The 15,862-nt window shown below is 54.9% G+C and overlaps 1 pseudogene; it reads right to left on the bottom strand.

Annotated features, from left to right (window-relative positions):
• Positions 1 to 15,455, bottom strand: part of LOC124974773 (probable RNA-binding protein 19) — a 103,907-nt pseudogene extending 88,452 nt beyond the window's left edge.
• Between the last annotated feature and the right edge of the window lie 407 nt (positions 15,456 to 15,862).

Below are 15,862 nucleotides of genomic sequence, written 5' to 3' on the forward strand. Positions count from 1 at the left end.
GTGCTGGCCTCTGCAGTGGCCTGGCTCACTTAGGGGCAGGTGGATCTGTGGACATGGAGCCGCGGGGGATTGGCTTCCTCCACTGAACCCACCACCTCCTGTTCTGCTGAGTGACAGCTGGCCCAGTCTCATGCTCTCCTCTGCCTGTCCCTCCTGCTCCTGGTGGGTGCACAGGAACCTGTCTTCTTCTCTGTTTTGGTGGTTTGCAGTTGAGCTCTCTGGGATCTCCCTTGCCAGAGCCACACAGAACAGGGGAGCAGTGGATCGAAGAGGCTCCCACTGAGGAAAGTGCGTGTTTTCAAAGGAGAAGAAAATGGCATTTAAGTTCTGAAAGAACCTCGAAGAGCCCTTGAAGGGGCTTGGTCTGAGTTTTTCCACCTTGGCACATGGTCCTGATGAGGCAGTGCTTAGTCAAGGGTACTGTTCTGCCTGGGAAGCATTTAGATTTCAAGTCACTTGTATGATGAGAAGCAAGCGATCCAAGGAGGTAGGGGTAGGGGCCGCAGAGCCCTCTGAGTGGCCAGCAGCCATGCCTGTTCATGTTCCCAGGTAACCCAAGAAGCCAGCAGGACCAGGCCTTCTGATCCGGTGCAGCTGGGGTCAAGGACTCCTCTCCCTTGCTAGCCTCAGAGGGTTCTCTGAACTTCAGTTTCTTTGGCTGCAAATGGCAAGGACTCTTGCCTTGGGACTCTTCCACCATGAGACAGAGACTCCTGGTGCCTCTGACTTAGTACTGAGAGGTCTTTGAAGGTGGCAGCCTTGCTTTAAAATGTCACATCAGCTAATATGTCCTGTGGCATTTGGTGGAAAGAACAAATAGCACATCTTGTCCACTTTATGGTGGAGATACATTTTATCTCACGTTATTTTTGGTTATTAAAAGTTTGAAAAAAGGACTACACACTTAGAGTTAAAAGAAAAATTAAAGCAGTGCACCACAGCCTGAGTGAAAAGTAGGTCTGCTCCCTAAGGCAGCTTCCCATAGGCCCCTCTGCAGTGTGTCCATGAGGGTGCATCAGGCACACACATCACTGTGCATACCAGTGTGTGTTACACATATCCACCATGTCACAGACACAATCTCAATTATCTCTTCTGTGAATTTTGTTTTTTAAATTTTTTTTAGTTGTAGGTGGACACAATACATTTATTTTATTTTTATGAGCTTCTGAGGATTAAACCCAGTGCCTCCCGCATTCTAGGTGAGTGCTCTACCACTGAGCCACAACCCTGGGCCTCTACTGTGAATTTTAAGGACAAATCTCACACTGTCCTGCACACCCCTTAAGCAAGATCTCATGGAGGCTATGACTTACCAGCACACAATTGCCTTATTTCACCACAGCTGGGTTGCTGTTGTGTGTGCGATGCAGCTCCCTGGGTGTGTTCTGTGCTGTCTCACCATGCAGAGTAGCCACTGCCCTTAGTGCCCTGGGGGCTCCCAGCCCCCCAGGTAGCCTTGGCCTCTGCAGCTGGGTCTGAATCATACAAAGATCCCTGCTCTGCCTCTGGCAAGCTGCATGCCTTGGCCTGGCCCTTGTCCTGGCTTCCCAGTCACGGGTAAAGTCAGGGCCAGTGCTGGGGCAGAGGGAGCACTCAGGGGGCTCGTACATGCCAGATTCCCCTCAAGGCATCGCAGCGTCACCAGCGGGGAAGACAGCCCCTGTGAAGTGACCTGACCGCTGACACTTCTGCTTTCATTCCACATCATCACCACCATGAAGGTACCTAGCTACGTGTCATGTAGAAGGCCAAGAAGCACATCTCTGCCCCATGTGCATGGCACAGTGCACTACTGGAAGTGGGTCAAAGGGGCATGCGTTTAGACTCACAGAGGTAGCTGCTAACTCCCCCAGAGCCAGCTGGCTTTGGTTACATGTCCAAAGTGACTCGCTGTGGTGCCATCACACAGCTCTGAGTGTCCTGGGCACCTCTGGTCACCCCATGCTCTGGCACACTGCAGGGCCCAGGGAAGGGCCACAACTTTGCCGGAAGATTCTCTAGGTGGCGCTCGGTGCTGCAGCTGTGGGTCAGGGTGCGGGGATGGCCAGACCACGCCCGCCCATGAGTCTGCACCACTTCCCCAGCCTGGAGCATCTTTCCAGCTAAAGCCCACAGGGAGGAGAATTCCCAACAGGTGAGGACGGGCTCCAACCCCAGGGGGAGGACAGGCCTGCTGCCCATGCTCATCACCTGCCCCTGGGTCCTGTTTCTGTCCTGTTATGAACTAGCTTCAGGGACATAAGGGGAGTGGACTGGACCTGGGCACCCTTATCCACCCCTCCACAGGGAGTAGAGAGGAAAGGCAGGAGAGCCTTCAGGCCTGGAAAGCATGGGAACAGTCACAGCAAAAGCAGCAGTTATCTTATGGCTCCAGAGTTAGGAGGAATGTGTTTATGTGACCCCAGGGCTCTGCTGATGTTCTTCAAGGAGGTAATAGATTCCTCTATGACCAGCAGGTCCATGCCTAGGCACAGACAAGATGGCCGAATGGCATCCTGGAGCACACACGGTCACATGCACACCCTCGTCCACAGTGCCACAGTGCACAGGTGTCTCTCAGGAGGTGAGAAGAGGGACAAGGTGTGTTGTAGTCACACAACTGGAGATGATCCCTCACGAAGAGGAGTGGGGCTCGGGGCTCTGTTTTGGGCCTGGGAAGGGATGGATCCTGCATCCCTCTGTCCTGGGCCAACCCTGTGGCCCTTGTGCTTGTTGCAAGCATGACCCTGGCAGGCAGCACACCTGCAGGACAGGGAGAGGGCATTTCTTTCTCCTCAGTTCCTGTGCCTGAGGCACAGAGGTAAGTTTCAGGCCTGTGATGCTGTGTACAGAGTTGCACTCACCTGGGGCCAACCGGCTGAGGACACAGGTGTCACTGACTGCAAGCCACACCCAGGTGCTGCTGAGAGAGGCTCTCAGGGACCCACAGGCTACTCCAGCTTGGTCTCCCCAGGGAGCTGGTCTTGGAGTCCCATGGAGCCCAACTCAACACCACACAAGCAGCCTGAACTTGAGGGTTAAGAAAATCAAAATAACAGACACATGGCTATCTCCAGCTCCCATGATCAGGGCCCAAGCAAAACCCTTCCTTTACCCACTAACAGAAAATAACTCACAACATCATATCCATTTTGATTGAGATCACTTTTTTCGAGAGGTTGAAAACACTCACTTGCTAATTTTGTGTACACTGTAGAAAACCAGGACCTTGCCAGTCAGGGGCAGTGTGGGGTGGTGGACAAAGTGGGGGAGAGTGGGTCAGCATTGAGGGGAACAAGCTGCAAACAATGCTCAGGGCCAGAGCTGACCTTGAGGGCATGCAGGTGGCCAATAATGAAAACGCCCTCCATTTGCTCAGACACCTCGAAGACTGCAGAAGAGGTGAGGAAACCCTCGGTGTGGCACTTAATAAACTTTATAGCATTTCCAGATTCAGAGATGTGGAATTGCATAGTCCGTTCTTTGTCCTCAGGATCTATTTGCATAATCTAACACTCCACTACCTCCTAGTTATAAATTATAAATTGTAAATTATAAAGTGGTGGTTTTGACAACCTCAAAATCTCATTATATATACAAAGAAAATTAGTATATTTATATATTTGCATCATTTTCTCTTGACCTTGAAGAGGCTATTTGAAAACTGCTCAATGGCAAATAAAGAGAATTTATCAGTACTATTAAAAAAAAAAAGAAATTTTCTGTCATTTTACTTTGTAACACAAATAATCTTGGCACGTACACTAGTATAGCTATCTGGTAAAATTTATATTGAGAATTTTACTATTTATAAAATATATCATCTTTTAAAATGTTGCTTCATTTTATGGAAAACATAAAAACCTCTTATGAAAATAAAGCACTCTTACATTGTAACAATACATCATTACTGCACAAGCCACTGAGCCAGTGGGACAGCCACTTTGCCTTTTTAGATATTAGCATATTAGTGATTGAAAGAGCTATTATTTTTCCTCAAGGAAAGGAAACTCTCTTATTATTTTACCAGCGAGTATTAAAAAGACATATATTTAAAATAAATCTTCATCTTACTTTTGAAAGAAAAGTATAAATACCACAATAATTTAAAACCTGCCAAGACTGGGCGCCCTTGAAAGAAAAGGGGCTTAGCCACACAGCAAAGCCATGGTCTCTGATCTGCTCCTTTGAGCCATACCTGAGCTCAGCTTTTTATTTCCTTCAGCTAGAATCACTTCTCTTTCCTCTTCTCTGCATCTTCTGTATTTTCTTTCATATGATGGTTCATCTCTACATCATGAGTCACGTTAAAACGATGAACTCAGCGAATGCCACATGACACAGGGCCATGCAGGAGTGTGACCAGGGCCCCCATGCTTCCTGCCCTTTTCTGCTACTGGACTAACCAACCATGTGACATCCTGTGGAGCTCTCCTTGCAAAATCTAAAGATCCGTGACTGTGACGGCCCACGGTGAGCACCCCAGGGGGGATCTGGGCTGAGGTCCAGGACCGCCAGGTCGCCTGCCAGCACCCCTGCCCACAGAATGGCCAGTGTGCCAGTTTGGAGGCTCCGAGCAGCAGGGGTGGCCGAGAGGGGCTGCTGGCATCTGGGTCTTGGAGCTTGGGTCCTGCCTGATGTCTCTTCCTCCTTGTACTTTGGGAAAGATACACATATGCTCAAAGGAGGTGCTAATCTGTGCTCACCCTGATGGGGGACGGTGGCCCTTTGCCTGCTGAGGGAAAGGTGCACAGTTGTGAACACACTCGTTGGTCAGCTCTGGCCTCCTGCCCAGCAGCAGCCACTCCAACCATCTTGTCAGAAGTACAGACCTCCCAGGGACCAGCCGCTGCAGGCAGGATTTCCCCAGGCACCCTGTGAGTGTCACGGGCACAGCCAGCATCCATGAGCCCCTGGAGCACCCTCACCTTATAGATGCAGAGCCCCACCTGGGTCAGGTGACTCTCACGGTCACCGCTGACACATGCGTTCTGAACCTGGGTCTGCCCCACTCCAACTCTGAATGCAGAAGCCTTGTGGTTATCTAGGCACTGCCATGGGAGGGACAGTGGGATCCCACGGAGAGGGGCACACCACACTACAGGGACTGCAGGGTCTCCTCTACAAAGGGGAGGCAAGCACTTACCTGGAAGGGTCTGCATGTGGCCCTGCTGTGCAGTGGGCAGATATTAATGGCTTATACCCGGGGTTCATGCATTTGGTTACATAAAACCAAACTGGGAAAGTGACCTCCCTTTTCCTTGGTCCAGCTGGTATCTTTTAAAAAAAATTCCTGTACAGTGTGGAAAGTGGGTGCAGGCGGACCAGTGCTCTCTGAGGCATCGTGGTTCAGGGGGACCACACCTCTGTGAACATCTGGGGTTCAGAGACTGAATGTAGCTCCAGCTCCTGGACAGGTGGATGTGGCTAGCATGTGGCAGGCAGAGGCACAGCGTGTGCGCCAGGACAGCAGCCATTGGTTCCTTCGTGGTACTTCAGAGCTGTTTCGGCTGTGGCTTCAGTGCACCTCGGGAACTGCACGGGGCATCTGAAGTGTGGGGTGGGCCAGGTTTCGGGGTTCACAGTGCCCACCACTCCGTCCCCCACCTCCTCTCAGAGCCTTCTTTCATGTGAGGAGTGTGGGGTCAAGTTTTAAGGTGCTTATTAGTAATTTAAGTTACGGACTCTGCAAACACTCCCTCGGCAGGAAGGAATGCTTTTCCTCAAGTTTGTTTCCCATGTTTTGAAACTCTACCAAGAAAACACGAGTTGGTCCTGAAACCATACTTCTAGTGTGCCAGGGAGGAGTGCAGACGACCTTCGATTGTTTTAAGAGAGGAATTGAGCTGCCATCATCCACCCTGCTCTGTGCAAGGAAGTATGGCAGAGCTCTGGGGGTGCTTGGGGTACAGGAGGTTCTGTGGGTGCTGGGGTACAGGATGCTCTGGGGGTGCCAGGGTTGTGCAGGTTTCTGGGGGTACCTGGGGTGTGCAGGGCTCTGGGGTACCTGGGGTGTGCAGGGCTCTGGGTTGTCTGGGGTGCATCAGGGCTCTGGGTGTGCCTGGGTGTGCAGGGCTCTGGGGTTACCTGGGATGTGCAGGGCTCTGGGGTTACCTGGGGTGTGCAGGGCTCTGGTGTGCCATCATTTCAGTGAGTGGCCTTTCAAGTTTGCAGGGAGCTGGCCATCTTTTGGTAGATGGGCTTTTGTCTGAAACCTCATGCCCATGGCCCGAGGAATGTCCCCCACAGGACACTGACACCCACAGAGTGGGAAGGAGGTCCTGGGCAGATGGCAGGATACCTTGTGGTCGAACAGCAACCCCAGGTCCTGGCCTCGGCCAAATGACGAGCAGTTGTCATGTCCAGCCCTAGTACTTGGGAGCATCCTGCTCACATTTTCTTGGCCTCTCTTCAACTGAGTCATGAGAGTGTGTGAGGCCCACTGGAGCCGCAGGTCCTGGTCTGGAGCCTGTGGGCCTCACTGTGAGCCAGGTTTCCACAGGCCCAGCCCCAAGAGATGGGCATGGGATGAGGTATGGGCTCCCATCCTGGTTCACTCAGGGTTCCAGGGGGTGGTTCCAGCAAGGACCCTGGGTGAAGCTCACAAGATAAGTCTGAACACTCCCAGGCCTGCCTCCCCTCTCTTCTGCTGGACACTCCCAGGTCTGTCTCCCCTCTCTTCTGCTGGACACTCCCAGGCCTGTCTCCCCTCTATTCTGCTGAACACTCCCAGGCCTGCCTCCCCTCTTCTTCTGGACACTCCCAGGCCTGCCTCCCCTCTTCTTCTGGACACTCCCAGGCCTGCCTCCCCTCTCTTCTGCTGGACACTCCCAGGCCTGCCTCCCCTCTCTTCTGCTGGACACTCCCAGGCCTGCCTCCCCTCTCTTCTTCAGGACACTCCCAGGCCTGCCTCCCCTCTCTTCTGGACACTCCCAGGCCTGCCTCTCCTCTCTTCTGCTGGACACTCCCAGGCCTGCCTCCCCTCTTCTTCTGGACACTCCCAGGCCTGCCTCCCCTCTTCTTCTGGACACTCCCAGGCCTGCCTCCCCTCTTCTTCTGGACACTCCCAGGCCTGCCTCCCCTCTTCTTCTGGACACTCCCAGGCCTGCCTCTCCTCTCTTCTGCTGGACACTCCCAGGCCTGCCTGCCCTCTTCTTCTGGACACTCCCAGGCCTGCCTCCCCTCTTCTTCTGGACACTCCCAGGCCTGCCTCTCCTCTCTTCTGCTGGACACTCCCAGGCCTGCCTGCCCTCTCTTCTTCTGGACACTCCCAGGCCTGCCTCTCCTCTCTTCTGCTGGACACTCCCAGGTCTGTCTCCCCTCTCTTCTGCTGGACATTCCCAGGCCTGCCTCCCCTCTCTTCTTCAGGACACTCCCAGGCCTGCCTCCCCTCTCTTCTTCTGGACACTCCCAGGTCTGTCTCCCCTCTTCTGCTGGACACTCCCAGGCCTGCCTCCCCTCTCTTCTTCTGGACACTCCCAGGCCTGTCTCCCCTCTTCTGCTGGACACTCCCAGGCCTGCCTCCCCTCCCTTCTGCTGGACACTCCCAGGCCTGCCTCCCCTCTCTTCTTCAGGACACTCCCAGGCCTGTCTCCCCTCTTCTGCTGGACACTCCCAGGCCTGTCCCCTTCTTCTGGACACTCCCAGGCCTGCCTCCTCTCTTCTGCTGGACACTCCCAGGCCTGCCTCCCCTCTTCTTCTGGACACTCCCAGGCCTGCCCCCCTCTTCTGCTGGACACTCCCAGGCCTGCCTCCCTCTTCTTCTGGACACTCCCAGGCCTGCCTCCCTCTCTTCTGCTGGACACTCCCAGGCCTGCCTCCCCCCTTCTCTGGACACTCCCAGGCCTGCCTCCCTCTCTTCTGCTGGACACTCCCAGGCCTGCCTCCCCTTCTGCTGGACACTCCCAGGCCTGCCTCCCCTCTTCTTCTGACACTCCCAGGCCTGCCTCCTCTTTCTGCTGGACACTCCCAGGCCTGCCTCCCCTCTCTCTGCTGGACACTCCCAGGCCTGCCTCCCTCTTCTGCTGGACACTCCCAGGCCTGCCTCCCTCTCTTCTGGACACTCCCAGGCCTGCCTCCCCTCTTCTGCTGGACACTCCCAGGCCTGCCTCCCCTCTCTTCTTCTGGACACTCCCAGGCCTGCCTCTCCTCTCTTCTGCTGGACACTCCCAGGCCTGCCTCCCCTCTCTTCTTCTGGACACTCCCAGGCCTGCCTCTCCTCTCTTCTGCTGGACACTCCCAGGCCTGCCTCCCCTCTTCTGCTGGACACTCCCAGGCCTGCCTGCCCTCTCTTCTTCTGGACACTCCCAGGCCTGCCTCCCCTCTCTTCTGCTGGACACTCCCAGGCCTGCCTCCCCTCTCTTCTGCTGGACACTCCCAGGCCTGTCTCCCCTCTCTTCTGCTGGACACTCCCAGGTCTGTCTCCCCTCTCTTCTGCTGGACACTCCCAGGCCTGCCTCCCCTCTCTTCTGCTGGACACTCCCAGGTCTGTCTCCCCTCTCTTCTTCTGGACACTCCCAGGCCTGTCTCCCCTCTCTTCTGCTGGACACTCCCAGGCCTGCCTCCCCTCTCTTCTGCTGGACACTCCCAGGCCTGCCTCCCCTCTCTTCTGCTGGACACTCCCAGGCCTGCCTGCCCTCTCTTCTGCTGCACACTCCCAGGCCTGCCTCCCCTCTTCTGCTGGACACTCCCAGGCCTGCCTCCCCTCTCTTCTTCTGGACACTCCCAGGCCTGCCTCCCCTCTTCTTCTGGACACTCCCAGGCCTGCCTCCCCTCTCTTCTGCTGGACACTCCCAGGCCTGCCTCCCCTCTCTTCTGCTGGACACTCCCAGGCCTGCCTCCCCTCTCTTCTGCTGGACACTCCCAGGCCTGTCTCCCCTCTATTCTGCTGGACACTCCCAGGCCTGTCTCCCCTCTATTCTGCTGGACACTCCCAGGCCTGCCTCCCCTCTCTTCTGCTGGACACTCCCAGGCCTGCCTCCCCTCTCCTCTGCGCACAAGACATCATTTGAGGTGAGGGGAGGTTTAAAACCTCATCTGAAGTCTTCCCCCATGAAGAAGACCTGGGTGTCAGCTGTAGCTGACCTCACGTGATGTCTCAGGACGTCTGTGTCTCCCACAGGTACTGGGGTGGAGATTTCCCAGGGTTTGCACATGTCCCTCATGTCCACTTCCAATTGCAGAATCTTACTGCCCTTTGGTGAGCGAGGACTTGGGACCCAGAAACCTGAGCCCAGGCCCAGGGACCTGAGGGGATCAGGAACGCACACCTTTCCACAGCTGGGGATTCGGTGCCCCGTGGGAGCATGGTGCCCAGGGTCTGATGTATAGGTCTGCCCATAAAGAGGAAGACGTTGAAATGGGGCAGTGGGCGTGTGGAGTGCAAGCTGCCCCTCTCTCCTTGCCCGGGTCAGCGAGGGTCTAACAGCCTTCTCCATTTTGGACCCTGCAGATTCCCAATGAGCAAGGAAACTGTCCTCACATGCACAGGAGAGTGGAAATCAATCAGTGAGTCAGAGCCTGAAAGGCCAGAGCTGCAGGCTGTGGAGAGCACAGGGTGGCATATGGAGGCAGGGGTGTGACCCAGTGGGAATAGCAGGTGGAAGGGTTGTAAGGCTGCTGGGGTGGAGCATCCTCTGGCTGGGCTTGAGGTGAGGTTGGCAGGATGCCCAGAGGCCACATCCCAAGTGGCTCTGGTGTCCCATGGGAAGTCACTTAGTGAGGGGGTGAGCAGGACAAGCATCACCCTCCAAGGTACGGTTTGTCACTGTAGAGGGGACACTGGTTCAGAGACATTCTTCCTGTGTCTGGGCCTGGGGCTCAGGGTCCAGCCCTGGAGCAAAGAATACTGGGAAGCAGTAAGGGTGGGTTTGGGACAGGAACAGGAAGGGTGGTGTCGAGGATCACTGACTGCCACTGGCTCAGGAGTAGGTGAGGAGAGTGTCCTGGGGCACAGAGGGCAGAGCATGGAGCTCCCTGGGGTTTGGCAGAAGGAGCCTGCCTTGGGAAGAGAGGGGAACATCCTTGTGGACATGTCCTGCAGTGGGTCTGCAGGCAGAAGCTCTGGAGAGGTGCTCATCCCAGATCCCAGGCTGGGTCCTGAGGGAGCACCTGTGCAGATGACGCAGACCCAGAAGGAAGCAAGGAGCATCCTGGGAAGGGAGGAAGGGGGAGAGGGCACAGGGCAGCTCTGACAGAGGTTCAGGCGAGGAGGACACTGACCTTCGTTTTTCAGGGAGACACATCTCACATCCTGACCAGTCAAGGCACAGCACCTGCCCGTAGCTGGTATCTGTTTACTTTGCAGTCTGGTGCGGACTGAAGAGAGTAGGTCAGAGAGCATGCTTATGAGTTCACAGCCTTCGAGTTCTCAGCTCGCATCAAGCCCCCTCCCATCCACTCAGCTCTGCCGTGTAGCCAGGGCACCAGCCCGTGGGAGGACCTGGGGAGCAGGACAGCATGGATAGACCTTCAGGTCCCATCACCTGGCCTGCAAGCAGGTTCCACTTGAGACCTCTGAGCTGTCCTTGGCCCAAGCCACACTCACATGGCCTCGCTGATCCTCCACACCCAGGGCAGTCTCCCGGGAGACAAGGGCGCTGGCAGCTTCTCCAGAGCACAGATTCATCTGCACTGTGAGCCCACCTTCCTCCCCTTGACAAACGGCCCCTGTGACCAAGCTCAACTACAGGCCTGCAAGTTCCCAGCCCAAGAAGAAACAGAAACAAAAACAAAGACAGCCCTGGCTGTTGCCTCTTCTCGGAAGCTGGGTTTGCTTGGGAAGACTTGAGAAAGAAAAGCATTCCCAGGCAGGAGCATAGTGGGTGAGGAGGGCTGGGCGGCTGCTGAATTCCAACACCAGAAGCCAAGGAATCTCAGGAAAACGTGTCCATTGCTCCCATTCTGTGTTTGGACAGTGAGAGCTAAGGAATCAAGTTCTGCTGGGCATGCTGCCTATGCCTGTAATACCAGCGACTTGGGAGGCTGAGACAGGATCAAGGCCAGCCTCATGGACTTACCAAGACAGTCTCAAATTAAAAGATAAAAAAAAAAATTGGGATGTAGCTGGGTGGCAGAGTGACCCTGGATTTAATCTCCAGCACCATTAAAAAAAAAAAAAAGGATCCAAGTTCAAGTTCAGAAAGCAAAAGATGCCACTGGATCTGCAGTGGGAACAGCAAGTCCTATTTTCAGATGAGTAGAGCAGCTGGAGCCACTGCCCAAGGTCAAGAGCAAGTGGGAGGCAGATGGGGCGGACCCAGCCAAGTGGGAGCCGGGCACAACAGGGGTGCAAGGCCAGGAGTTGATCCCTACCGTAGGAGGAGAAGAGCCCTCCAGGTCCTCCTTGGTGCTGCTGTAGGGCAGGTTGCACACAAAGAGCCTCCTGGAGTCAGCCAGGTCCTCCTCCTCCTCGTTCTTCCTGAGTGTCCGGCCTCGTCAGGGTTGCACACTGTTCTTCAGGGGCCCCTTGGCTGCGGGCATGTGCTTCTCCCTGAACACCTCAATGTAGTGTCCACCTGCAGGAGGAGAGAGTCAGGGCTCTGGGGAGCCTGGGACTTGACACACCTGGCTGGCGACCCAGGCCCTGGCTGCAGGCTGCCAGATGCTCCAGCGATGGGCCTGGCAGCAGGCTCTGTAGCGGGGCAGCAGTCTGAGCCCCCAGGACCTCACCCAGCCTGCCAGCATGGTCTCGTCCCTTGGACTCTGCTCCCACTGTCCCAGGCCAAGTGACAGGTTCTCTGAACTCTGAGCCTACTCTGGCACTGCTGGCAGCTCTGCATTGGGAAAGGTCTCATGTGACAGCTGGACCCTGAACAATCACCTGCTGGTGAGCAGGTTGCAAAAACCACCCTATGTGCCTAACAAGGTCACAGGGATGGCCTGCCTCCACCCGCACTGCCAGAGCTTGATGGATACCTTCCACCAACCTGCCAGCAGGACTCCCGGGGACCCCGTCTACCCTGATACAACACATCCCCAGGAGCTTTGCTTTTCTGTTCTTATTGATGACTATAAATCAACACATTAAGTTTAAATAATAACAGGAAGGTTGCAAAGAACTTTCTTGAGTTCAGACTCTGGTGTGCTCAGGGAATCCACCTGTGGGGCGAAGCTCAGCACCAGCTTGGCAAAGGCCTGGATGTTCCTAATTCTGCCTGACACTTCTACATTGTCCTTCAAAAGGCATGAAAATGTTTATTGCCAAATGTGAAAAATGTATGCCACTTTGGCAAGTGAAAAACATGAACTTGCAGTTTAAATTTTTTTTTAATAATTATGAATAAATTCAAGCATCGGTACAGGCCACCTGAGTTCTTTTTCTTCAAAAACCTCTTGTCCTTTCTCCATTTTTCTGTTGGGTGGGTCATATATTCTTCATAAGAATTTGTGTAAATTAGAGAAAGTGGTGCCTCTTGCCTGCTCTTCAGGCTACGGATTCTTCAGTCCACCTTCTGAACCTGTGGCAGCTGTGGCCTTACAGGGTTTCTGGCTGGTAGGCAGTCAACATGTCCATTTTCTGTTTTTCCATCAAAGTTTGCAAATTGCTTAGAAAGAAATTTGTTCAGCTGAAATCCTTGATGTTTCTGAAACTTTTCTCATTATGAGGAGTAAGGCAAGTGTTCATCTTTTTTCCCTAAAAAAAGTTAACTAGGAAGTGCGTAGTACACGCCACTCTTCCCAGCAGCTTGGGAGGTTGAGGCAGGAGGATCATGAGTTCAAAGCCAGCCTCAGCAACTTTGTGAGATCCTGAGCAAATGAATGAGACCCTGTCTCAAAATAAAACATAAAAAGGGCTGGGGATGTGGCTCAGCGGTTACATAACCTGCGGTTTGATCCTGGGTACCAAATTTAAAAAAACAAACAAAAAATAATAAAACCCACCTGACCTCAATCTCAAGGACTGTTTCAGTATTTTTAATAGCAAAAAATTTTAACTCCCATATCCCCATTTAGGAGGCCAGGAAAGTGTATCAAATTGTCCCCGATCATGGAAGAACATGCAAGAAGGAAAATGGCGGTGTCACAAGCCAGTCCTCACAGAGGGATGTGGAAAAAGCAAACCAATGGCAGAGGTCAGCATCAGTACACAAAGAAAAGGACACTTAAGAAGGTTTGTCCCAAATGTCAGGGATTGTCACTGGGTGGGACCCGGGAATTGGGGCGGGGCAGCCCAGTGTGCTGAGAACAGTGGGCACCTGCGGATCACCTCCAGTGGTCAGACCTGCAGTGATCACACCTGCATCCTCGCACCCCCTCTTGCTACGCCCACTCACAGTCACTCACGTGGCCATCCCAGTTATAGGTGACTTTCAATCTTTTTATTTAGCCATGTCTTCTAGGATCTCATATGGGGAACCTCTACAGCTGTCACGAGGCGGGCGTGAGAACAGGGTCCTCTTCTAAGGGAGCTCTAGGGCCAGTCAGCTGCAGCCATGGTGCCAGCTGGCCTGTGGCCTGTTTCTGAAGACAGCAATACCTCCACACTCACAAGCGCCTACAGCGGCCGCCTGCTGCACAATGGGGAAGGACTCTCCCCAGGGACCGCCTGACCACAGGCCAGCCCTGCTGTAGGTGAGGGAGCAGAACAGGCCTCCTCTTGCTCAAGGCAGCCATCGCATTCCCTCCTTGGTGATTCCCAAGATGCCATCGGTCAGCCTTTTTGGTCTGTGATTCCTTCCAGCTCTCAATCTGAGTGGCCTCCTCCTTGCCCTGTCCTCAGAGCACATACCTCTGTGACACTGAACGGGGCTCCCCGAAGCTTCACGGTGTGGGAGGTGGTGGGCTCCTTCTCGTTCGCTGGTTTCTCTGTCTGAGAACAAAGAGAAAAGGCCACAGTGGGTTCCCTGAGGTGGCGGGAGCAGGGAACAGACCAGGACGTGGCAGCTCCAGGAGCAGCTGCAACCAGGGTAGCTGAAGTGCTGGCGCCTGTGCCTGCCAGACTCAGGGTCTGTCCAGTGTGGAGGCAGTGGATGCAGGGTCCCCATTTGCCTCTGAAGTGAGAGCTGCAGCCAGGTCAGCACACCATGGGCAGGCGAGTAGGCCCCTGGCCATCAGAGGCCAGGGCAGAGGGAGGAGCTGAGGCACCCACCCTGCAGCCACTGATTTCAGTTGGCTCCATGCTACATGCAGAGGCCAACCTCCTACTGAGCCTCTAATTCCACACGGATTCTGAATTCGGCACCTTTTCCTGTAATTCTGGACTCCAGATAGCTCTGCACAACCTAAGTTTTTGGTAGATCCTTTGGTGCTAAAACCTGCCCAGCTAGCACTCACTCCCCAGCAGAGCCTGCCGTGAGCCAACAGGTGCAGAACAAGGTCATTTCTAGTCCCACCAGAGAAACTTCGATGTGCTGGGAAGGTTGCTGCCCCAACCCTGCTGGACATGGTGACCCCAGGGCCACCCTGAGTACAGGGGTTCAGGAGATGGCTGGAACGACAGGCACTGCCAGGATGTCCTCTGCAGACGAGGATCAGAGAGGCCTGTGGGCTGAAGCATCCCCCCAGGCCCAGCAGCCCCCAAGGGTGAGAGCTGAGACTGGGCCTTGAACTCCCAGACTCCCTGCATGGCACGGTAACTAGGAAGGAGGGAGGAGGAAGAGGAAAGAGAAGAGGAGGCAGAGGGAGCCCCTTCCTCTCATTGGGAAGCAAAAGACTGGTTGCTTCCAACTCAAGAATGGGGACACACACATGTCCAAGTGCCCTGTGTCTGGAGCAGAGGACTCTGTTGGGGGACAAGGTGGCCATCCTCAAGGGTTGTGTCCACCTGTATACTCTCAACTTCAAAGCCTGGAAGTCCTGGGCTGGGGCCTGACCCCATCATGGGAGCCTGTCACTTCCCTTCTCCGGGCCTCAGTTTCCTCATGAAATGGAAAAAGAATGGCCCCAGAGACTTGAGGACATTCTGTGATGGCGGGTTCATCACCAGGCACATCGTCAGGGCTTGACTAAACTCACCTATCAACGACGGCCTGTTCAAGTCCGTCTGCCTTGTTACTGAACACCACGTGCAACACGGCCACCACCCTCACTCCTCCCAGAGCCCTGACAGGTGGCAGGCGGCCCCTCCAGGTGTGGCAGGCAGTGAGCTCAGAGGGGGCAGTCTTTCCTCCATGTGGCACCCCAGCAATGGGGCCGCAGAACCACGCGGACATGCACAGAACCCCTCCCTATCCCCCAGAGGCACATACCTAGGCTCCGGGCTCCTGTGGCCTCCTATTCCCAGGCAGGGTCCCTGTGCTCCCTCCCACCTGCTGGGCCTCGGTGGCGGAGGACTCCTCTGCCTCACTCCCTTCATCACAGTTCACTCCTTCATCCTCACTCTCCTCCTCTGAGGACGACTCGGCGGCCACCATCTTGGACTTCAGGTACTCCATGTCCGAATGTCCCTTCTGTGCAGCCGTATTTGGCTCAAGGCCTTGCTCTGCTGAGAGCCGGGGTGGAGGAGGGTCATCTTCCTGGGCAACCAGAGACATAGGGCTGAAAGCCTGGAGGGCGGCTGAGGTGCCACAACCACCATGACCAGGCACCTGTGTCCAGCGGCCTCAGGAAACCCTGTGATGGGCAGCTCTGTATGATCGTGCCACACAACCAGGGCACCACGGCTTCCGCCACAGCCTGGTTCTCTCCTGGACGGCCCTCTGCAGTCACTGCTGACCCTCCTAGCTGGGTTACATCCAGGCACATAACGTGTTAGAGAAGGCGTAGGTATGACCAAGGCCTTACTACAACTACAGAGGAACACACTATGGCGTCTGTCACCACAGAGGGCTGCCTGTTCCATCCTGGGCAGGGGCAGCTCTCATCCATCTGAATAGCAGGACGGTGCCAAAGCACCTCCAGCACATCACTGTCAACGTGCTGTGTGCTGCACTCTGGACGT

This window comes from Sciurus carolinensis, unplaced genomic scaffold (genome assembly GCF_902686445.1).
Source record: "Sciurus carolinensis unplaced genomic scaffold, mSciCar1.2, whole genome shotgun sequence".
In the NCBI taxonomy this organism is placed as follows: domain Eukaryota; kingdom Metazoa; phylum Chordata; class Mammalia; order Rodentia; family Sciuridae; genus Sciurus; species Sciurus carolinensis.